General features: G+C 43.9%; 1 protein-coding gene across 2 annotated transcripts in view; it reads left to right on the forward strand.

Annotated features, from left to right (window-relative positions):
* The window catches only part of LOC144818494 (perilipin-2-like), a 130,034-nt gene that overhangs the window by 34,547 nt on the left and 71,881 nt on the right, over positions 1-23,606 (forward strand). The window lies entirely within an intron of this gene.

A 23,606-nucleotide genomic window follows, 5' to 3' on the forward strand; every position in this document is an offset into this window, starting at 1 on the left:
GCTTTGTTAGTTGGCCACACTGGATTGGTGTCCTTGCACTCTTCTCTCCAGCAGGGCCAGATCAGCAGGAAGGAGGGCAGCCACCACCACTAACTAGCAGCCCTTAAGAGCAATCAAATCAGCTTGGGTCACAAACCCCCTACTCTGTAGTCTGCACTCCTGCCACCCCAGTCAAGACAAAATGGCCGCCCAGTGTCCTCCCTTATATAGCCTAGGCCCAGGTCACTAGAGTGGACTGGAAGGTTCTGGAACCCTCTAATGTTATCCTATGGGCCAGAGCTCTGAGGTAACTCTAGCAAGCATCCATCTTAGGGACCCCCCCCCATCCACCATTTTAGGAAGGTGCACCTGTACCTCCGCACTGGTTAGCAGTGGTGGGGCACCCGGAGACCTAAAACCACACAAAAAGGATTGGTGGAAAAAATAATGGAAGGCAAAAAGGGACAAAAATAAGGTGAGACCATCCAAAAAGCTGACAACTCCATTGAGCAAATCAAAAATTTAAAAATCCTTATTGCTTGAGGTGGTGGCAAGCAAAAGATGCCAACATGCATGACCTTGTTTATGGGTTAATCCACTCGTCAGACCTTCGTGTGTAACATAGTGGACAGGTCTGTAGAGCTTTATCCATTGGCCATGTGTCCTCTTATCTGGACTGCCAGATTGACATGTTGCATAACCTTTTAATACTGTTTTAAAAAGCTGTTATGCCCTATGTTGATTAAATTTATATTCCTGGCTTTTACTAAATGTTTTGAGTCCTTTTAGCTTAATTAATGTTCTTGAAGCCTTTAGCTTCTGCAAAAATGGGCCCACTACTATTCTATGTCACCAGCAGTTTGATGAGGGGACATATTATTTTAGGTTCTATTACCTTGGGATACAACAGTCATGGGTTATTCCGAAATAACAAATATTCTGGAGCAAAAACAGTGGAGAGGCGCAAAAGGGAGTAAATAGTTGCTTTTAATGAAAAGGTAAGCAGGAGGTATTTCAAGAGGCAGGGGATATTTGTGAGAGTCTGTATCGTAAAATAAATCGCAAGCTTTGGCACACCAGTTGGGTCTTGCCTACCAAAGGTATTGGCTTTGTCAATGCTTTTTAGTTATGTTGTACAGCAGCACAATTACTGTGGAGCATGTCTGAAAGTAAAAAATAAAAATGCCATGACTTATCAACTGGTCTGTCATGGCATCCTTTGTTTTCAATATTTTTAAATGTTTTTTTTTTAATTGCTCGGTGAGAGGCAACACGGACAATGGAGACTGGTGGCAAAAAGGTATAATGCACCAGCATCTGAGGGCTTTTTCAAATGGGTGGTGGGGGGGGGGGACAGACAGCAGTGGAGCAATGGAATGGAGGGAGGCAGTTGGGCGCAGTAACACTTACATCTTGGTGTGTTGGTGGGGGGCAGTACTGACAACCGAGGGAGAGTGGTTTGGGGGCTACGTGAATAACTGAAGGAGGGCATTATAATGGAGGGAGAGCGAGTGGGGGGGGCAACATGGACCGTCAAGGGTGGTAATGAGGGGTGGTCAAGCAGAAAGACAATGGATGGATGGATGGATGGTTGGTGGGAGGGAGGGGTTGGGAGCAAGCAGACGAAGGAAGGTGGGAGGGAGGAACCGGGGGCATAGGAAGGGACATCGGAGTGTGGGCGGGCAGTAGGAACAAGAAGGGGTCAGTCGTACACGAGTGAGACAACTGAAATGCACGCACTCCCTTAGAGTGCTTAAGCATAAAGCAAAAAGTAGCACATAAAAAAAAAATGAGCAGTGGTAGGACACAAGCAATGCGTCCATGCTCCAGGGGATGGTTAAACACAAGAAGATGAAGGACGCCCATGGCAGCTGGTCAATAAGAGGCAAGCAAATAAAAGTGACAATGAAGCCAACCAATGGTAGGCAGTGGGTAACCTCTAAGCACATAGAAAACAGAAGATCTTGAAAGTGCTGTTTAAGGCGGGATCTAAAGAGGTGTAGTCCTGTTTATATATAGCACAACAATGCCATCTGCGGACCAATATTGGATAAAGACAAGATATTTCTTCGGATCTAATTTCTAAAACAAAACAGTTTGGACTCTAAATGAATTGCTGCTACATTATTCGGAGGTTAATCTGCCGTTAATTAACCTGCTTTAAACACTTGAAACCACATGCCGCTGCTGGAGTTGCTTTTTCCATTAGTTTTTTTTTATAGTGCTGAGGCACCTTCTTACCACAACCTGGAAGTGCTTTGATATCAACGAGTTAGTATTTCATGACTGGATGGAGAAAACCTGTTTGTACTTGTGAGTACACTCCGAAATCCATTACACTTATATAGGTAAGCATATGATGCCTAAAATAATGCATCAAATGTGAAAAAGACAAAGGGTAAGGATTAAACCTGCAATCTAAGTAGTTCCTCGTGTAGACGAGTGATGTGACAGCTAAGCAACACTGCAACCATAAAAGGCTAGTTTGCTTTTCTCACTTTAACTAGTTCTCTTGTCTCTGTATCTGGATGCTCCTATTCGCCCTTGTGTCTGGGCTTCAGCGAACAAAGGCCTGTACGCCTAATCTGAAATGAGCATGCACTCTAAGGAAGTTTGTCTTCTGTACGTTTTTAAGTCCCACAAATTCTCAAAGGATTATTTTTGTAAGGGTACTAAATAAGTGCTTAACCATTTCCATAAATAATCGTTTCCACAACCTGGTGTTATAAAGTGGTGCTGCTCAAACTTCTTTTTTCCACAGATCCGCTGTAGTCTATTTCACTTTTTTTCCCTTAAGGACGTCAGTCTTCATAATTACCACCATATCTCTAACCTGCCACTCTTTCACAACATGTTTAATATCATACCTGTACTTGTTTTGAAGTTCCTTAATTCTCTCGTTAATGTTATGTTGTACCCACACTGGATCACCACAAGTCAACCAGTTAGGAGTCCATTTAGTACCCGGTTCCCTTCCTCTTGAGGAAACAAATGGTGACCAGTATGACCATACCATGTCTCGTAAACCTTTTTCTACACAATCTTGACACACATTAACTGGTTGCATACATTCCTTCATTGCCCTTTTAGCCATCTCCACCAACCCATTACTCCTAGGGCAATACAATGCTGATCTCTGGTGACGGGCATTTTCTAGAAAATCTTTCATGAAGTTAAAGGTAAATTGTGCACCATTATCCATTATTAATGTGCTAGGGATGCATTCAATAGAAAAAACACTGATCAAAAATTATAGCAAATCCTTGGTGGTAATTGTGTCACGCAAAAATGATGAACACTGTGTGTGAATGATCATCCACTAAGACCAATGTGAAATGTTTGACAGCATTGTTTATTGGTCCAGTTATGTCCGAACCTAATTTGCCCCATGATTTAGATGGAACCTCCACTTGGGCTAAAGGAGCCTTAAGAGTGGTATTTGCTTCATCTATCAACCCACACGCATAGCAGTCTCTTACTTTATGATCAACCATTACATCCATGTTGAAAAAACAATATGCAACTCTCCCTCTACTCTTGTTGAGACTTCTCCCCAGATGACTCAAGTGACATTTTCTCTTATTCTCTCTGGATATATGATTTAGCTTGCTCTTAATAAATACTAAGTCACCTGGTAAAGAAAGCTCTTTTCTGACTTCTTAGAATAGCTTAATTCACTCATTCGGTTGGGCCACCCACCATGAACAAATTCTTTGAGAAGATAAGTTGTCTTTAGCCATGTAGTTTAGCCATGTACTCTTCCTACTTGCCGTGGATGTAAGCTGAAATGTCTATGATCATGATTGAAACATTAGAATGGGAGATCATTTCACTGGCCCCATCGATAGGAATGCAAGACAAACAGGTAGCTGTTTCTTTGTGGATAGCAAGAATATACCTCCTAGTGAGTTATAATCTTCCAAACCCAATCTGACGATTCTAGGAGTAGTTTTATCCGAACCTCTAGTGGACCATGCATACATCAGTGGTTTATGAGCTGTAGTTATTACAAAAGGTAAACCACATAGATAAAATGTAACACGATTTAGAGCCCAGTAGCATTTAAAAGCGTCTTTCAATGCTAGAATAATTGCTCTCTGATTTTTAAGAGACCTGGATATAGAAGTCACAGTCCTCTTTGCCATGAACTTTTTTGTAGAGCATATCTCCAAGCCCCTTTTTAACTGCCACCTGTAGTTAAACTAGTTTTGAATTTGAAAGCAAATTTACCAATGGTGGGAGCATTGATGATGGCCTTTTTATTGTTTCAAAGACAGATTGATAATCTATGTTCTATTGATTGAAAGTGATTCTTTCTAACAAATATAAGGGGATGAGCATGCTTTGCAAAGTTCTGAACATACTTTGACATAATTTCAACCAAGCCTAGAAAAGACTTACATTTTTCTTTGTCAGAAGGTTGAGGAGAATCTCTTACTGCATTCACAAGACTGAACTTCGGTTTGACCTAAATACTCAAAAGAATTCACTCCTATAACACATTTGTCTGTCTTTGACAGACCTGTTTTACGCAATCTAGCAAGAACTGCTCTTAAAGATTCAGTGTGAACTTTTTCAGATGGGCCAAAAGCGAGTATGTTGCCCTGAAAGCACACCACGTTGTGTAGAACTTCGAAAATGTGCATTAATCATTGAAATGTAGCTACCGCAGAGGCAAAGCCAAACTGCATCCATCCTGTAAAAGCAATAATGCTCCAAAGGGAGCTATAAAGGATGTGAGTTCTTTAGACTCTGAATGTAAGGCCACCTCACCTGGTGGTATGCTGAGGAGAGATCAAAAATACAAAAATAAGCTCCTTGAATGATGCTAAAGTACTTCTTTATTCTGGTTAGCAGATGTTTGCCCAACTAAATATTGGTTTTCAAATGTCACGTCTATGTGTAAGCGAATGCTTTTACCATCGCCTTTGGTAGCTACAATTCTTGGAGCAAGCCACTCTTAACATTCAGTTTTCTCGATAGTTCCTATTCCATTAGTTTAAGTTCTTTTGAGAGCGATTCCTGCATCCACAGGGGCTTTGTATGAGCCCTGTGTGTTATGGGTTTAGTCATCTGTTAAGTTTAATTTTATGAAGGGAATCTTTATGTAATCGAATGCAATCTGAAAAAAGTTCTGGAAAATTCTTACACACTTACCTAACAAATAAAGGATCTATCTAAAAGCAAAACTTGTTGTTTATTGTTGAGAACCAGTTTGATTCCTAAATCCTTTTGGTGTCTCATCCCAAAAGACTGGACCCCCGTTAATACAAGTATATTTTGCCTAGAGTCGACCTGCCTTTAAATGTGTGCATTCTTACCATTCCTTCTAGCTGTATAGGGGCTTTATTATATCAATCTGGTTTAATAGCAGGCTGTTCATTGTCATGGTGTCTGTTCTTCATTCTTCTTATAAATGTATTGCTGTCAATGGGGGTAAATGGCAATCAAGAATCGGCATACACCTCAAATGGTATTTCATCAAGACTGATGGTGCATGTGGGATGAAATGCATTATTATCATTAAAAATGGTGGTAGCGTTAACTGGAAATACAATTTTACACTTGTCCACAGCGTAATTGGTGACAACCTGAACTTTATTTTTGTTAGACTCTCTAGATACCCAGGCAAAGTGTCCTCTCTTGCTACACTTCTTGCAGGTTACCCCTCCTAGCTGGGGAATGTGGGCTTTTTAGCAAAACGATTAGTTACCTTAACTAAAACCCCAAAGTTTCTCACTTTCTGAGACTGCGGAATACGCTTTTCAGTGAGGGTATTCTTACATTTGCAAATTTGAGCCACCTCATTTCTATGGCTGATCTTTTGTGGATTTACTTGATACACTCATTTCTTTTATGCATAATGCTGTGTTCAACACTTACAGCTTCTTCAGTAGGGTATTGAGCTCAGGATTAAGCTATACGTTTTTTGTGGGGTGTGTACTTTGGGGGTGTTGCTGCGTCTAATAAGTTGATCCTTTAATTAGGAATCCGCCAGGTGACCAAAATCACATGTCCAAGATAATCCTCTAAGGACCACTATGTATCTAATAAGTTAAATTTTTACCCTGACTTCTGTAGGTCGATTTTAGGACTGTATTATTTTTCCCCAGAATGTTCTAATTTCTCAAAGTAATTTATTTATTAAATTGTCATCACCATTTGCTTTACAATATAAAAGAAATGTATTACAAGATACCACGATTGAAATCTCCACAAAAATCCAGGTCTTTGTTGCAAAATATTTTTACATTTTAAACACCTAAAGACCCTGTTGTGTCTGGGCCTGTTCATAAAACAATTCATAAAGGGGGTGGTGATGGACAGAGCATCTGAATTAAGCAGAACACTCCTACCCAGTCAAGAGATCAGGGCTTGATCCATCACCGTTTTTTAGCTCACTGAACCAACCCAGTTCAGAACCTGGCTACATGCAAATTAGTCAGTTCCTGGCCCAATGCATCATGGGAACAGGGCAGACCAAACTACCAAGCCAATTCTTTACTGGAAAGGAAACAAGCTTCCGGGGACCGGTTTCTGGCATTACAGCCGTCTTCGGCCCGGCTTGCTTGAATCCTGATGGTGCAGTGAGCTAGGGACTCATGTCTGAGCATACCCTTCCACTCCTATAGTGGCCAAAACGATTTGACTGGGTAGGAGTGTTCTGCTTAATTCAGATACTTTGTCCATCACCACCCCCCCCTTTTTGAATCGTTTTGGCCACCACAAGTGTGGAAGGGTATGCTCAGATGTGAGTCCCTTGCTCACTGCACCATCAGGATTCAAGCAAGCCGGGCCGAAGACGGCTGTAATGCCAGAAACCGGTCCCCGGAAGCTGGTTTCCTTTCCAGTAAAGAATTGGCTTGGTAGTTTGGTCTGCCCTGTTCCCATGATGCACTGGGCCAGGGTCAGACTAATTTGCATGTATCCAGGTTCTGAACTGGGTTGGTGCAGTGAGCTAAAAAACGATGATGGATCAAGCCCTGATCTTTTGACTGGGTAGGAGTGTTCTGCTTAATTCAGATACTTTGTCCATCACCACCCCCCCTTCTTTTTGAATCTGTTTGTTCATAAAACAGATTACATCCCATATAAAAATCACATTATCACCACATGATCAAATTATGTCAATATTAACAGTCAAATACTGAACTCCAGTGGGGGCGGGGCTTGCCTGGCTTGAAGAAGGCCACCACCTAAGCGAGCTCCTTCAGCTGCATTCAATATCCTTAAACATCCTGTGCCATAACTGGTGGACAGTATGAGCTCAAACATGATCTAAGCCACCGTGAAGTGCCTGACGTGAATGGTGGTGAGGATCTGCCCCTGTGACTCGTGTAGACATGGTACGGGGGAAGAGGCCTGTGTCTGAGTCAAAAGTGGAGTGGCGACTCTGGACCATGTAAAAAGACTGCGTCATACGCTGCTGCGGCCAAGAGGCAGCCAGTGCACTGGCAAAGATTAGCTGCACGAAGGCTGGGGGCGGAGTGATCTGCGAGCCTTGGCGGTTGGAGACCTGGTGGCCCTGCGAAAACTGACTACGTGGTCCGGTGCGCCGGGCTCCGACCCTTTAAAAACCCAGGAAAGTGCCAGTGAGTGCGATGCTAGCTGGAGGCCTGGGGAAGAGCTCACCATAGGGCCAGACCAATTTCGAGATGTAGCAGCCTGGAGAGGGTCCGGTCGGCTCAGCGCAACAACGTGGCGTCCTCATTCCGGCACACCAGCAGATGCAACCCCGGAGGCTGGCTGGGAGCTGTTGAACCACAAAGACAATAGCACGTGGTCCCCGCCCGTGGGAGTGGAGCTAAGATTGAGTCATTTGCGGATGAAGACAAGGCTCCGGGGGAGGGTCTGTCAGCCTGAGCGCTGGAGGTGACTGTGGTGCGCACTGGGCTGAGTACTACATAACGATCTGCTTGCATCACGCCTGTTCAGTCTGGAGGGACCCCCCGAATTCCAGTATTGCCAGACGCTGAACCAACTGGTATTAAGGGGAAAACTGGGTGCACCCTTGGAGTGCTTGACATGGGAGCAGGCATGTGAACTGCCTTGAGCTACGGAAGGGAGGGCAACAGCGAGCAGAGTAGCCCTTGGAAGAGTGCAGTAGTGTGCTTTTACTCAATAGTTCAACAGTGCTGCCTGGCCTGTGTTCCTCTGGGTTGGGTGAGGGAGAGCAGGCAGCCCTGCGGCGCTACCTCTTTGGATTACTACAAACTGGCATTGCAGTCTTCCGCCCAATCCCCAGTGGAACTAGAGTCAAACATGGGAAAAATAGATAAGACACAGCCCAACCTACAATTTGAAAAGTGTAGGCCCTAGGGACCACACTGAGATGATCAGGCTGAAGCGGGAACAGAGGTGGAGGCCGCGGAGCCTGAGCTCGGGGATGTACTGCGTCAGATCCTCACTGCTATGCAAGTTACCCTAACCACCATTGATGGCAAGCTAGATGCACGTGGGTACAGAGTGGATAGTCTGTCGGAGAGGATGGATAAACATGCACAACGACTGGATATGATGGAGCACAGGGTGTCCGACAACAAAGCGGCCCAGGGCTTGGTCGCAGAGTCCCAAAAACTGTTGGGAAGTGCGATGGCAACACTCAAAACTAAAGCAGAAGACTTGGAGGCATGTTCAAGAGGTAATAACTTAGAATAACCAGAATTGCCAAATCCACCAACACTGGAAATATGAAGAGATGTGTAGAAAAGCTGCTGTCTGAAGTACTAGGCCGCGATACATTCTCCAACATCTTTGTGGTGGAGAGTCCCTCTAGATCCCTGGCGCCTCGACTGACGCCGGGGGCAAGGCCTCGCCCCATTATTGCGCGGATCCTGCACTACAGAGAATGTGATGTGGCGTTGTGCCGCTCTAGAGAGCTGCAGGCACTCGAATACGATGGGACGGAGATCTCCCTATACCCGGATTTCACACTACAAGTCCAGGAGGCACGAAAAATTCCTGTCAGCAAAGAGGTAGCTACAGGAAATGAATATTGTATATGCTGTCCCCTACCCAGCTCGCCTGAAAATAAATGTCGACCGCAAGCAAAAGATGTTTGGTGACCCTAAGAGCTTGCAACAGATATTGCAGGAGCGAGCTGGGAACAGACTTAAATCTCCACGTGAGGACAATGGAGAACTAGTTGCTTCCTCCAATCTGGATGATCCGGGTTAACGTTGACTTCCAAGTGAATAAGTAGATTTTATATTTTTAACTTTTCAGGCCTCTAGTTGCCAATTTCTGGAGTGCTGTAATATGTGAATTAGTATGTCCGGTGCACCTGGGAGTATGGCACAATGCTGTAGTAGTTAAGATGGGGTTAGATAAGATACAGGAAATATTTCGAGATAGGATGGCTATAGAATGTGGTTCTTTCTCTGTCTCTATTATAGGTAATTGACACATGAAGGTCCAGTTTATGCAGTTCTCTCTGCACTGTTTGTCGTGGGGGGAGGCGAGGGGCTGTTTCTGCCCTATGGGTGCACAGTCACCCCCAATCTGGATACTTAAGATTAATGTTTTTACAAGGCCTAGGTAGATTATATACTCTGTCCTAGTTTGTTCCAAGATGACCGATTATGGAATACTATATAGGTGGAATTAGTAGGCCAAGTGCATTTGGGCTTATTAAAAACTGCTGTAATAGTCGAGATGTGTTTAGTAAGAAACCGGAGTTACTTTAATGCATGAGTTGTGAAATGAAGTTTTCTTAGTCACAAACATTGGCAAATGGCGCATGGAAGATTACTAAATGTGGCCCCCTCCGCACTTTCCGTTGTTGGGGAACCAGCGGGCTGCTCATGCCCCTATGTGTACACCACAGCCGTATCTAGAAATAAGTTGTTCTCAGAGGGTGGGGCGAGTTGTTTGTAAGGGGTTATTTAAAAGAAGGTAATGTCTTTGGCATGATTGGGGTGCTAAAGTGGGTGGGGGAAGGCACTTGTTGGGGCTGTTAATGATGTTTCATGACACCAAACAACATGACAATAACATAATACTGATTAACACTGCACACACACTACCTTACTCCCCCAACATGTCAAATAGGTCGGAGCATGGCACAGACACAAAAGCCTCTAACTACTCATCTGGAATGTGAGAGAACTAAACAATCCCTGGGAAACTCTGCTGGTTTTGGCATACTAAGATCGGCATGACGTGCAAGTCGCACTGCTTCAAGAGACACACTTTACCAAACACTCGGAACTTAATATAGGTGCCAGATGGGTGTTTGTACGCATATCCGCCTGGTATTCCTCCTATGCCTGATGCAAGGTTCTAATGGTTAAAAAATGACCCCATTTTTAGTGCTACACACGAATATAGACGCCCAAGGCCGATATGTCATGGTTCAGTGTGATGAATGTCAGGACAGTAACACTGAAGTCAATGTGTACGGGCCAAGATGGATGACCTTACATTTTTCACCCAGATTTGGGTGCGACTGCACAAACTTCCACCCTCAGTGGTTATGTGGGAAATCGATTTCAATAACTCTATAGGTCCAGATCTAGATAGAGATATAGCCACTCACGTTGATCTGTATGGTAAACAATTGGCCAAGGTGCTAATAGAGGTTATGGAGGAACAAAATGTAGCAGACCTATGGAGGCTGAGACACCCGACTAGGCGCGAAGGCACATACTCCTCTCACACACAACTCTTGGTCTAGAATAGACTAATGGTTAGCTACTAAAGAGGTGTGCAACTGGAGAAAGGCGTTAGAGCCCGTCAGACTTTATCTGACCATGCCCCTGTTTGGCTAGTTATTGCTACCCACTCATACAACCCGGCAGATTACATGGCGTAACCCGGCTGCTGCAATGCTAGATCAAGTTTTCTGGGCTGAAATAAGACAGGCCATTATTGAATTTTTTTGTTGTTAACACTGGTTTGATGTCAAGTCAGCGATCGCAGTAGGAAGCCTTTAAAGCTACACTCCGTGGGGTCTGTATTGGCAAACAAACGAGGCTCCTTTGCAACATCCGTCAGCAACTATATAAGCTCGAAAGGGACATTCAGGTGTTAGAGAGAGTGCGAACAGACTCTAGATGCGACACTATTGGCCCTTGTTAGAGAAAAAATGTCTGCATACCAGGAGATGGGGACAGAGAAATTAGATTTTTGTCACACAAACATACAGCACGGACAAATGGTGAGGGTGGCTGCCAAGGCCGGATTCTGGCCAATAAACTAAAAACAGCATGGTCACCTACACAAACGGTGCAGATAACAAATGATCGGGGCAAGGAATGTCACGACACACAATCAATACTTCATGTCTTTACCGAATATTACTCGCACTTATATTCTCTAAGTATGCAGGCCTCTGACGTGGAGATTGCTGATTTTCTACAAGACATCGCTATGACCTGGCTATCGGATGGGCAAAGGGAGTATTTTATGCAGCCCATCACAGAAGAAGAGGTTAGCGATTCAATACACACACTCCCTAGTGACGGACGGATTTCCAGGACCATTTTATATGGAATTCGGAGATTTGTTAATTCTGCATCTGCTTGAAATGTACACGGAGGTCTATTAGCAGGGGCTCCTTCCTCTGACACTTCGAGAGGCGATACTAATCACACTACTTAAACCGGACAAAATTCCATAATATTGTGACTGCTATAGACCGTTACAAATATTGATGCCAAAATATTGGCAAAAATAGTAGCCGCCAGGATGCAGCCTCTAATGCATCACCTGGTCCTGCCTGATCAATCGAGTTTTTATCCCTCGGTAAACGGCAGAAAGTCTGCGCGCGATTTTTGCACTTGTCCACCAGCTGGATCCAGATTTGCCTGCAGAGGATGCTTTGTTGGACGCCACCAAGGCTTTTGACTCTGTGGAGTGGGGGTAGTTTTGCTGTCCTGCCTAGGGTTGGGATCCTCCCCGTGCTTTCTCTGCTGGATCGTGCTACTGTACACTGAACCAGCAGTCAGGCCCTGGGTAAATGGTATCACAGCGGAACCATTTAATTTCTATAGAGGGACGCTGCAAGGCTGCCCTCTATCTCTGCTACTATTCGCTCGAACGTTAGAAGCACTAGCGTGCAAAATACGACAACTACACGCGGACACAGCACTGAGGTTTAGATTGAGACCTCTTAGCATATCTCTCTATGCAGACAATACGGTCCTTTATGTGCGCAACACAGCAAATAACTTGGAGCCACTAATAAGGGAATACATCCGTTATGAGTGATTCTCTGGTCTAAGCATATATTGGGCTAAATCTGTAGTTATTCCGCGAACTCCCTCCACGCAACAGTTCACAGTAGAATTTCCCCTGGTTTGGCGTACGGACCTGGTTAAGTATCTAGGTATCCGGGTACTTCGCACTCTGGAATTGGTGATTTGCAAGAATTACTGAAGGGCACAGGTGAAATTAGATGATCAGGTGGCCCGTGAGATCCGGTTGCCTTTCTCCTTGGCTGAGCGAATTGCGATTCAAAAAATTGTTATACTACCACGTTTATTATAAATTATATTTATTTATAAATATACCACCCTGACACAACACTTCTTCACAAAACTACTCTCTCATTTGATCACACGTGGGCAACTTGACAGCCCAGAATCGGTTGGGAAGAACTCTCGTCCGTACGTCCAAGGTGCTTTTGGGGCACCAGATCTGTGTCTCTACTACCTCTTTGCACAAGCGCGCTTTGCACAGTACTCATGAATATATCCCAAATGAAGCCATAGAATCGAATGAGTCTTCTCATTTGATTGTCCACCCTTATACCACAGAGAAGGTAGTGCATCCCACACGTTAGAAACCCAGTACAAATAAAAATGGACAAAACTAGCACACAAGACTCCACTCTATGCCCCTGCACTCCTCCTTTTTACATCACCCAGACAGGTCAGTCACACAAGAACAGAAAGCACAGGAGTTGCTGGGCATAATGGGCTTGCACCTTTTCACCGGCATCATGCAAACCCCGCTACTTCTCTTCAGATTCATGCGTTTACGGCTAGTCAGAACCTTATATCAATCCTTCCTGCAAGCACCACCTACACTGCAGGCATTACAGATGTTGCTGTCTGCCCCTTCACCGGAGCACCTAATAACCAAACTTTACAGTGCAGCTCAACAGGAGAAATACAGAGACTCCCAGCGGGCACTAGAGAGATGGAACACTGCACTAGATATATATCTATTCCCAAAGATGCAGGGTTTTAATTCTCCGGCAATATTTGCGCTCAGCTTTGTTTCTGACTGCCTGTTCGGCTGAATATTTATGGGTGGTGGTGCCACAGGAAAGGGGAAACCCTCTCAACCCCTCAAGAGATGTTGCAACGCAACATCTACACTTAAACCACAATTTCCTATGCACACACAATATCAATTCGACAACAGAATAATGGTAGTCTTTATCCGGTCCATATAATCATAAACTTAATGTCCACTTCTTGTATGTGCAATCTTTTCTTTTTTATTGCTCCAACTATATTGCGCCAGCCGACACGTGTTTAGTCAGAGTACAGATCGCTCTGACTCTTCAGGGCTGGAGTTGAAACAAAATATACACAGTACTGAATATTCTATCTAGGATATCCAGTCTATCTTACGATTTTACATCGTTGTGGCATTACTTAAAATCACTTGTATTTTTACTATTTACAATTTGTGGCGATACATTTGGACCCCCTTGACAACAAATAAAAAGGGGGGGAGGGCTGGGGGTTTGAAGGACTTGAACGACTGCGGACCTTTAATAACCTTCAAACAAAAGCTCACTTAGAAACATTGTTTCTTACTAATTCAAAGAAAAGACTCATCATATTATTTGCTGTACATTTCACTCGTGTAAGTGACATGCACATGCATTTGAAAAGTGATTGGGTGACATGATCGCGACAAATTTTAGCATGAAAGAACTGACATTATGCACATTCAAATATACAAGGCATGTTGCGAAAAAGGGGATGAGGACACGCTTAGAATCATTCATGCACGAGGAAATACTGCTTTGGCGTGCAGAGATATTGTGCTCAAAACGGTGAAAGATCTTGACCAGGTGTGAAACTTATACACGGTTGCCGAGAGAGAAAAGAAAAGACCCTGCACCCCTATTTAGTTGTGCACTGTTGGATGATGTCTTATCATACGTCTGTTAGAGCATACCTGTCTTCAGATAACGGCGTGTGTTGTATTTCCTATTGAAAATCGTTACAAATAATGAGTATCCTTGCTACGTATCAGGTTGACGCTAACCACTATAAATCGCGAATGAGAACTATGTATTAAAACTTACCGCTTGACCGGTGATACTTCCAACCCGGTAAGGGTATCTATTCTGGTTTCTGTAAGTATAGATCCTCACTTATATCTTCATCGGTGTGGCGCGTTATCCGAAGCGGTATATGTAATAAAAGTAAAATGTGGCCCAGTGAGCACATATTTTTCCCAAGTTATTTTCATACTAATAAGTTCTCCAGATACTGTTACCCTCTACGTCTTACAAAGTCTTGAAAAAACGTTTCTAGAACAGTTTCCCGACCAGTGCCTCTCTCTCTGTTTTTATGTTAAGATCCCACATTGTTAATCGATTTTTACCCTTACAAACAACTTTGAAACGTACCTCAGGCATTGTTACATCCCTAAAAAAGAGATCCTTCCCATCTTATTCTCAATTCGATACTCCTCGAGTACATCTATATGCATATTAGTACAAATATGTCTTGCTGGTTAGTAAACAGTCTGTGACCCAAAAGCGTGCCTAAATCCGTTACATCTTTGTCCTTCTTAATCCCTTTGCACCAGTTTTTTACCCACTCTTACGCAAACAATTTCGTAAAGTCCTAAAGTCTAATTGCACACCTCTATCATGTTCACTACATGATTTAATATTCGTTTGTAGTGCTCACCTGTACACGAGAATACAAATGTTCTACGTGCCGTAATAGTGCGCAAAAAATGAACAGGAACACTCTTCTCGTTCCACTGATCAATGCCTAGAGGAACGCGTAAATATATTTTATATCTGAAAGCAAGTTTGACTAATTCCAAATGTCAGTGAAATTACCGCTTCGGATAACGCGCCACACCGATGAAGATATAAGTGAGGATCTATACTTACAGAAACCAGAATAGATACCCTTACCGGGTTGGAAGTATCACCGGTCAAGCGGTAAGTTTCAATACATAGTTATCATTCGCGATTTATAGTGGTTAGCGTCCACCTGATACGTAGCAAGGATACTCATTATTTGTAACGATTTTCAATAGGAAATCCAACACACGCCGTTATCTGAAGACAGGTATGCTCTAACAGAGATATGATAAGACATCATCCAACAGTGCACAACTAAATAGGGTTGCAGGGTCTTTTCTTTTCTCTCTCGGCAACCGTGTATAAGTTTCACACCTGGTCAAGATCTTTCACCGTTTTGAGCACAATATCTCTGCACGCCAAAGCAGTATTTCCTCGTGCATGAATGATTCTAAGCGTGTCCTCATCCCCTTTTTTGCAACATGCCTTGTATATTTGAATGTGCATAATGTCAGTTCTTTCATGCTAAAATTTGTCGCGATCATGTCACCCAATCACTTTTCAAATGCATGTGCATGTCACTTACACGAGTGAAATGTACAGCAAATAATATGATGAGTCTTTTCTTTGAATTAGTAAGAAACAATGTTTCTAAGTGAGCTTTTGTTTGAAGGTCATTAAAGGTCCGCAGTCGTTCAAGTCCTTCAAACCCCCAGCCTTCCCCCCCCCCTTTTTTATTTGTTGTCAAGGGGGTCCAAATGTATCGCCACAAATTGTAAATAGTAAAAATACAAGTGTTTTTAAGTAATGCCACAACGATGTAAAATCGTAAGATAGACTGGATATCCTAGATAGAATATTCAGTACTGTGTATATTTTGTTTCAATTCCAGCCCTGAAGAGTCAGAGCGATCTGTACTCTGACGAAACACGTGTCGGCTGGCGCCTGGCGTGATATAGTTGGGGCAATAAAAAAGAAAAGATTGCACATACAAGAAGAAGTGGACATTAAGTTTATGATTATATGGACCGGATAAAGACTACCATTATTCTGTTGTCGAATTGATATTGTGTGTGCATAGGAAATTGTGGTTTTACTGCACTAGATATACCTCAGTCTAGGGTTCAGTGGGGGTTTTGCTGTAGATGCTAACGCCAAACTGTAACCTGCGTATTATTTATTTCAAATGTATGCAACAAATGTATTATACACCTGTACAATTGCACAAAAACTGCAGGTAAATGCAGACTATATAAGGTGTGGGGATAAGCATGCAGATTTCTTACACATCGCTTGGGCATGACCCCCTGTTGGGCAGTATTGGAAAGAAGTGACAGATGGTATGGGAACTATGTTGCCTGAGCCAGTCCCCTAAACTCCACAAGTGTATCTTCTAGGCCTGGTAAAGACCCAGAATCCGCCCAACTGCAGATTAACTGCAGTAGCTCTTTTACTGGCCACAAGACGCATAGCCATGTACTGGGGTAGCAGAAAAGCTCCAAGAATAAAATGCTGGATTAAAGACCTGGTGTACTGTAAAGAGCAATTAGCAACATATGTGGAGGAGCTACCTGCGACTTCAAGACCGAAATATATATGGGGCCCATTGATTCAGTATCTGCAGGTGCAGTTAGATACCCCACTAGTTGATCTGGAGGAAAATGATCTCGCTGGTCAACCGAATTTGGAGTAGGGGGCAAATACAGTGGATGTTTTACACAGGAATGTCCCATTTCAAAGCAAGCTGTAACATGTTGTACTGAAAAGATGTGTAAAAATTTAATATATGTTATGGCAAATTATTACATAAACTGATAAAATACTGAACTCCAGTTAGTATTGAAACCAAAAACTAAGATGCCACCCGATGGTATTTTGGCTACGCTGACCATAGGTAGCTGCAACAATAGGAGGGTCATCTGTCCTAAAGCAAAGCATCATTGCTTCCTCTGCTAACCAACTACTCTTTGTTCTAAATAATGTGTGGGTCTATGCTCCTCAGTAAAATGGGTTCTGGACATCATAAGGTGTATCACAGTACATTTTCCGCCTACCAAACCGTTACAATAAATGCTCACCTTTCGGATTCCCTTAGAACCGGACTAGATGCATCTTAGTGAGAAAACGGATTCCCTTCGAACCGGACTAGATGCATCTTAGTGAGAAAAATCTTCAATCTAAATCTTGAGTAGAGGAGCGCTTCAGCTCTGCATATAACCCATTTGAGTACTTGAAAGCCCGTTGATATACAGCCAGTCCTCATACTAGTTTGTATCCGCAGCTGTTAAATTCTCAAACGTTCCTACCATATGTGCCTAAATTACGTAATAAGTGCTGCTTAACGTAGAGAAGAAAACTTCTCTCACCTTATGGCCATTTGTAGGCTTGAAAATGTTTTACCCAATCCTTTTAGAAGAATAGGATAACCTGAGTCATTAAAAGATGTGGGGGTTGTGACATGATGGCTACAGCCCTGGTGAAAAATTAAAAGGAGAAAATGGACACCGGATGAGAGAAGAACATTTGCCAAAGAGAACTCAAAAGCCAAAGAGTTGTCCTAGGAAGCAATATTGAAGTATAAAAATTATTAGAACGACCAAAAATAACCAAGCATGAGTTCTATTTTTATGTAGCTGAAATACAGTATTCCTTTCTGTGGTGCTTTAGAAAATGGTACCTATTGTGATCTTTTGTGTGAGTGCGTTGGTTCAATGACAAAAGGTCAAGCAGACAGGCAGAAGGAACAAAAGGAAAAATCTGGAACCTTCAAAACGTTCGAGACTACACGGCACACAAAAGGTAAGAATACATTTGATGTACTAAATTAAATGTGATTAATGCTGGAATTGTGAAAACCAAGTGAAGAAATGATCAGTACAACAGCACTTGAGGCAGTGCCTGAGATGTGACCTAGAAAGGAAGCATTCCAATTCTTTGTAAATGAGTCCTATTATGAAGAGGATGAGACCGTGAAACAAATCACTGGTTGGGCTTTTTAGACATTTATCCTGTGGAAAGTGAGTGCGCTGACAGGAGGCTCAAGCAACAGGAGACATAGCCGCATCCTCACAAGAAGAATAACCGTTCCACACACTGCAGGAAATAAACGAAATAAAGTGTGGGAGTACACCATGTTGCTCCCCTAATTCGGAGACACCTGGAGGTAACAATACCAGATGAATAAGAGGCTCCAGAAACCAAATGCTGATTTTAAAAAATGGTGCCTTTAGCAGAGCCAACTGCTTAACAAAAGGGAAGGTGGATCTCACCTTAGGTCCTTGTGAGGCGAATAGAAGATGGTTACCTCTGATATTATACCCAACATCCACTATACCAGCAAACGCAGTAGTGAGGGATTACCGTCCTGCTCCCCCACCAAATCGTGATCGAAAATTTGTTGCTAGTTTTTATAGTGAAGTTCAAAGACTTGAAACGGAAAAAAGAGAACTTAATTTATTAGCATCCTCCAGCTCTGTACCAGTGACGCCAACATTCGAATGTAACTTCCAAAGGGGCAAAACATTGATGAGGAGACGGGAGGGGGAACAAAGGGGAAGAGGCTGATCCATCTCACTGAGTCCATAAATGCAACATGTTTGTTTAAATTTGGCTTCCATCCTCTGTTTGCCTTAGGATTTAACAGCACCATAACAGACAAACATGTACGGTCTGATTCACCTCCGATTGAAAAAGGGTTGTAGTCCACACTGGCACTGCTTCTGACTTATGTGAGGAGGGGCCTTATAGGTGAGCAAGGGCTTCCGTCGTTCGAACTAAAACGTTTATTAAGAGAGACACTCACAGTAGGGATAAAACTTACCTAAACTGCTTTTATTTTATTACCTTTTAAAGGATGTGCCAATTGTTCTATTTTGGTTTCCTATGCAGCAAATTAAGCCAACAGCATTAAATCAGATAGTGTGCTTAGACTGTATTTCGGTGCTGTGCAAGCATGGTTTGCTTGGACATGTCTGGCCACCATAGCAACAGTTTGCCTCAGAGGTTTCTTAAACTCTTCCCTTTTTCTCTTGTCCCCTGGATGCAGTATCGGTTTTTTACCTCTCGGGGAGTCTGGGGAAAGTCATGATATTGGGAGTCTGACTGGGCAGCATTAACATGGGTCCGCTCTTGTCATTTCTATGAAGTGAGATGTCCTCACAACAGTACGGTTAACAGGTTCTCCTACAGTCTGGTTTAAATAAGTGAGATTTTCAGCATGCCGGGCAGTGTCTGTGTTGGAAGGGAGCTGCATGTCCTTCCTCGACCCTGAAGCATGCTCCGTACTCCCTTGTAGGAGTCTGTTAAACTTCCTTCCTCGTTGTAGGAAACTGAGAGTTTTTTGCAGTAGTCCCCCTTCCTCTCTCTTCCCCCTTCCCCACCCCTCCCCCCTCCCAACACACACATTTTGCCTGGTGTTTGATGCAACTTTGAAGTGCACTGGCTTCTTGCTAACCAGGTCCACAGTGCCAGTGTTCTTTCCCAAAAGCTGTGTAATTGTACCCCAATTGGCAATACCTTTAAATGGTACCCTGGGCCTGAGGCACTAAAAAAGGTCCCTAAGGGCTGCAGCACTAATTGGGCCACCCCTCACCAAACTCATTAAAGACTGCCATTGAAGGCTGCGTGTTTTGGTGCAGACCTAAGAGTGTGCCATGGCTTCTAACATTGCATGTAATGTTTGTAAGCCCCCCCCCCCTTACAGCACTAAGGCACTGTGCCTTAGATTGCATGTGAGGATATGAATGTATGACAATACATAGCATGCCATTACTACGCATACTTTTAGTGTGATGTTATTACATCGCAAATGGCATTAGTATGCATAATATTACTACGCTTACCATTACTTCGCAAAAGCATTAAAAATATAACAAATGTATTTTAATGCGCAGACCATTACTTCGCAAACCACTACTACGCGTACATGCTCCTACACATACATGACGACACTACACTGAAACCTTTAACACTTCATACCACTACTCTACCCTAAACCCTAACTCAGTATCCCAACACAACCCCCCTATACTACAAAAACACACTACCTTGAACCCTAACACTATTCACAGCACAACCCCCTACACTACAAAAACACACTACCCTGAACCCTAATACACTGCTCCCAGCACGCCCCCCTACACTACATATAAACCAAAACACTACCCTAAACCCTAATACTCTACCCCAGTACGACCCCCACTCCTGTCCCTACACTCCAATACTACCCAGCATAACCCACCTACACTACCCTAAACCCTAAAACACTAACCTACACTACACATACACCACAACACCACCCTAAACCACTACCCCCAGCACGACCTCCTACTCTGCACATACACCACAACACTACCCTAAAATACTACCCCCAGCACAAGCCCCTACACTACACATACACCACGACACTACACTCAACTCTTAAACTGTACCCCCAGCACGACCCCCTACACTACAAAAACACACTACATCCCCCTTACCTCACTCTCCTCGTGGTTCCTCTCTCCTCCTGGGACCTTCCTCAGGGGCGGTGCACAGTGGAGAAGTGTGGCTCAGGGGTTAGAGGCAGCAGACCCGGAAGCTGAGATCGGTCCTGGACCAGGGTTCAATTCCCCACCTCGGCGGGGTCTTGGGCTAAAAAATTCCACGGACTCGATAATTCTCACCCCGGTGCCTCCTCGACTCACGGGTTCACACTCTGCGACTCTGGGCAATAGCTTGCTTAATCTCCACAACGCCCCCTCGCGGCGGGATGCCTGACTTTCACCTTGTGGATACCCTGCTATCTCACAGGGGAATACCAGGAAGGGTTCCCTAAGCAAGCGCCGGGAAACCCACTGCGGGTAGCTGTGCGCTATATAAGCTCAACTACATTTACATTTACATTTACATTGTTGAGAGGAAACTGCCTCAGTTTCCTTACAACGACATGGATCGTTTTCTTTTAAAGCATACCATTACTTCACATGCGTAATGACAACGCTTGCAATGTAACAACTTGCGTACTAATGGTACGTTTTGTAACATCGCAAGCGTATTAACGCTTGCAAAGTAATGGTATGCGCAGTAGCAGCTGCGCACTAACGGCTGTTTACCGAGGATATATGTGCATGAGCAGATCTGCCCCTCTGCTGGTTAGTGCCATTGCTGCCAGTACAAGTGAACAGGGAAGCCATTTTAAAACATATGCTGGGCACTGGTGAAAACGAGTACCCTTAGCCACTTGATGACTTCACTGAAAATAGGGATGTTTGATACTAAACATATGGTATTAATAAACAAGGACTGATTCCAGTGATGTATTTATTAATACATGCACCCAGAGGGCACCTTAGAGGTGCCCCCTGATAACCTACCAACCACTGGTGTGCTGGCTGACTGGCTTCTGCGAGCCTCCACCAGAGCCGAGTTGCTGACTGCTAAGGGTGAGGACCTCTGCTCTCAGGAGGTCAGAAGGAAAGCCTGCTCATGCAGAGGGTGGTTGCACCCCATCACTCAGGATGACCTGCAAATTAGCATTCCAGGTCAGGGGAGCTTCAAAGATCCCACTGCCTTTTGGTATACTAATCTGGATTCTCTCACAGGAGAGGATGCCACCCCCCTTTTTCCAGAGCCCTTTGGCCACTGTACAGGTGGGAAAACTAGCTAGGTAGGCGTGTCCACCCTAAGGCTAGTGCCACCCCTAAGGTGGGCTACCTGAAGTCGATGCAACTTTACAAACTTGGTCATCTTGGTGATGGCGTACTTAGGAACTCTGGGACAGGTTTATGCACATTTCCCACAGGAAGTGTTCATAAAGGGGCGTAGTGACCCCAGAGGGCAGTAGTCCATTGACAACTACCCTAAACTACTCTAACGCCCCTAAAATCAGTATTTTGGGAGAGGGGGGGGGGGCTGGCATCAGAAAAATAGATCCTGCCGAACAGAAGAGGCCGAAGAGAAGTGAAAGCAAGAAGTGCAGAAGAAGCAACTGACTTGGCACAAGCCCTGGCGGCCTTTTCGCCTATTCTCAACAATTGCGCATACGTTGTCTCGCCCTGCAAGCTGCTGATCCTCCAAGGCCTTGGAGGACGACCTGTGCTTCTCCAAAGACTCGAACTCTCGTGAAGTAGCGAAGCTGTTCCCCCTGCATCTTGCAGGTACCAAAGACTGAGCTATGAAGCGCCACGACCACAAAAACCAGACACCACAAAGCACCACTGCACCCAAGCCCCCCAGCCTGAGTCAAAGTGGGCCAACAGGGTCAGCTTGGTCCCAAGCCCTCAAGAGACCGAATACACCTTGGCTTCACCGTTCGTGAACTCTAACGTCGCCTGCAGCCTCTGTGTTCAGGCCATATTCAAGCCCTCTCTACCGCGAGTGTTCCCTTACGAAGAAACCTGACACTTCAAAGACCTTCTGCACCTGCCACCACGGCTAGAGAAGAGTACCAGGAGTGTCCTCATGTCCCCTAGTGTTGTAAGACTTAAGCCCACTTCTGCGTTCAGTCCTACTGGCCTCTTTCCAAACCTGCAGTCTCTGTTTGTAAAGACTGATCCCCGTTGACTTGCATTGGGCACCCAAAGCTGTTTTGCACCACTGCACCTGTCCGTCCTTGTGGCGCTGGAGGTGACCCGCTGGTACTGCCTTGGCCCTTGCCCGATATTCACCTGAAGTCCAGGAGATTAGTCTCGTAAGTCGCTGCAAAGAACTTAAATGCCATATTTGTTTTTCCTCCCAGATAACACTGCAGCCTCTGAAAAATGCACTGTTGACTTTTTAAACACATAAGTATTTCTCTTTGAAAACTTACTTACCTGATCGTATTGATTCTGGTGCCTAAACGTATATAAAGATATGGTATATTTTTATAAATTGGTGTGGATCTATTTTTTGAGTCATGTGCCTCATTTATTGACTATTGTGTGTATTTTAAGATGTCGAACACTCTTCTTTGATAAGCCTAAGGATGCTCGTCCACACTACCCCCTAGAAGAAGCCACTATTCACTTTAAGGAATACCTAGACTCTGCATGTTATACCTCTTTTTGGTATGCAATATAGCTACACTCTAGTATAGTCTTTTATGCTCTACTGATGTATTGAGCTCCTTGCAGCGGATCAGTGATATAAAATAACTGTCTCACGGTGCTGGCTTATTACAAAACACTGACCGCTCCAAATTATCTGGCCAATCAAATGCAGATGTCCTCAAACCTATAAAAGGAAACTACAAACTCCATCCTATGGTAGGTGTAGGTGTTCAACTCCAACATCAGATCTAAGTGCTTAGTTACTCTGGTTTCTATGGTAAATGCCTGCATGTCTTAATGTTCACAGATATGTACTTCAGGACAGAGACCATTCAAATTTTCCAATTCTGTTGCTGGGTTTGTGCTTTCTGGGCAAAACTGGATGCACCTGGTGGGTTGGTGGCCTATAGATTTTGTGAAGTGTTGTTTTTTTATTTATTATTTTTTATTTAATTGAAGTAGCTAAGGCTACATTGCTTTGTTCAATTGTCCTTTTTTCCAAAACTGGATTGATATTGGAAAAGTAGACCCAAATGATACTTTCAGGAATGCAATTAACCCACCTCATATTTCTGCAGCTGGACGGTGGTGATTAGCAGTAGAGGGACGGG

Source organism: Lissotriton helveticus, chromosome 2_1 (genome assembly GCF_964261635.1).
Source record: "Lissotriton helveticus chromosome 2_1, aLisHel1.1, whole genome shotgun sequence".
NCBI lineage: Eukaryota > Metazoa > Chordata > Amphibia > Caudata > Salamandridae > Lissotriton > Lissotriton helveticus.